At 42.9% G+C, this 1,851-nt stretch overlaps 1 protein-coding gene across 1 annotated transcript in view; it reads right to left on the bottom strand.

The window, feature by feature from the left end:
- The window catches only part of RBM8A (RNA binding motif protein 8A), a 21,149-nt gene that overhangs the window by 17,502 nt on the left and 1,796 nt on the right, over nt 1-1,851 (bottom strand). The gene's annotated exons all lie outside the window — the stretch shown is intronic.

Raw genomic sequence — 1,851 nt, 5'->3', positions numbered from 1 at the left:
GGTTTGTAACCAAAATAATGATGAAATGGTTCTGTATTTTAGTTTTTTAGCATTGAGGAGATGGGATCGAATCAGTTAATTATAAATGCTGCTGTGTTCCTCTGTATAGCCCTACCCAACTGGACCTTAGGTCCAGGAACAAGGAATATAGTATTGTCATCTATGGTCTGTGGTGTTAAGGTAATTATTAATGTAACTGAAACTATAGACAGTGTGCACCAGGTTTAGGCTAGACATTAAGAAAAACTTCTTAGTAGTATGAGACCTCTTACTCCAAACCAACTTAAATATCGCAGAGGACTGTTCGTGTTGCAACTGATACTTTATAGTGCCAGTGGCAAATTCTAGCAGGCTGAGTTAGAACTTAGTAAAGATCCTCTGGAGACTGGGAAACTTGTCAAAGTCTTGCTTTTCAGGTGTTCTCCCCTATGGTCTCCATTTCTGCTAATTTATCTTGCTTTTTTTTTTTGGCTTTTTTATGTGAAATGCTCCCCCTTGTTCTGTACCCCGTTTGATACCTAGGCAGCAGTCTCCCTCCCTACCTAAAAAGAGAAAATAGTTACTTGGGTTACACATGGGGTTTTTTGTGTAAAAAAAAATAATACTTTTTGCTGTCTTAGCAAAGTGCAGTGGCCGTCCCCTACAGAAGCAGCTGTGCTACGGCAGTGCGAAATACTGCTGTGTAAGAAGATACATCCCACCTTCAAGGTAATGCTCCTCTTTGTTCCTCGTCAGTAAGATGAGATGGCCCTTCCCTTGCAATTTATAATAGCCATCACATACCCTTGGCTTACATGAGGGTCTCCCATAATGCTTTAATTTCTTCTGACCTTTCTGATAGCGCTATATAATATTGGCCTGGAATTTAGTAGAACATTGGGAGCCACAGAGGTAACTATAACCACCTGCTTTTGCAGGGGAAGTAGACTGATGTAGTTGCTTTCTCAGTGAGACAAAAACAGTGTTGGGGAATAGAAGCCAGTGCTTTAAATGTGCCCTCCACAACTGCCTGACAGGAGGCTGTAGCGAGGTGGGAGTCGGTCTCTTTTCCCAGGTAACGGGCGATAGGACGAGAGGGAATGGCCTCAAGTTGCGCTCAGGGGAGGTTTAGGTTGGACACTAGGAAAAATTTTTTCACCGAAAGGGTTGTCAAGCATTGGAACGGGCTGCCCAGGGAAGGGGCCGAGTCCCCATCCCTGGAGGTATTTAAAAGAAGGAGAGATGAGGTGCTTAGGGCCAGGGTTTAGTGGTGGGATGGCAGGGTTAAGTTAACGTTTGGAATCGATGATCTTAAAGGGCTTTTCCAATCAAAGCGGTTCTATGATTCTATGAAAGAAGAAGATGGAAGGTAGTTTCGTGTAGTAGACTGAGAAAGTTGGCTAAGACTGCCAAGGCTGAGAGCCGAGTGGGTAAGATGTAATTCCAGCAAGGGGAGATCGCGACCACTGACTCATTGACCCCCTACCCAAATGATACCACCTACTCAAAAGAGAACAATAGAAGTGAACAACAGAGTCTGCGCAGTAATTTACATAGGAAGCGAGAGAATTTACACCAATCATTAGAGAGGATGTTATTGATTATGTATGAATGTAATGAATATGCATGTATTTGATCAATATAACCTGACTGAGACAGGTACCAGGTATGCACGTTAGGTGGAGTAATCCCCCGTGCATCCGACGTCGCAAATAAAGAATGCCTGCCTTTTAACACTACATTGGTGTTACGAGGTTTATTCTTCCCAATTTCGGTGACAGTGGAACAAAAGGGGGGGTCATTGGCTGTCCCCCAGCAGAGTGTTAAAATATCAGGTTGTTTTATTAGAACAAGATGATGTAGAATTAAAAA

The sequence above is a fragment of the Egretta garzetta genome, unplaced genomic scaffold, assembly GCF_000687185.1.
Source record: "Egretta garzetta isolate BGI_Z169 unplaced genomic scaffold, ASM68718v1 scaffold359, whole genome shotgun sequence".
NCBI classification, from domain to species: domain Eukaryota; kingdom Metazoa; phylum Chordata; class Aves; order Pelecaniformes; family Ardeidae; genus Egretta; species Egretta garzetta.
The sequence above is the reverse complement of the archived record's forward strand: the minus strand, read 5'-3'. Positions and strand labels throughout refer to the sequence as shown.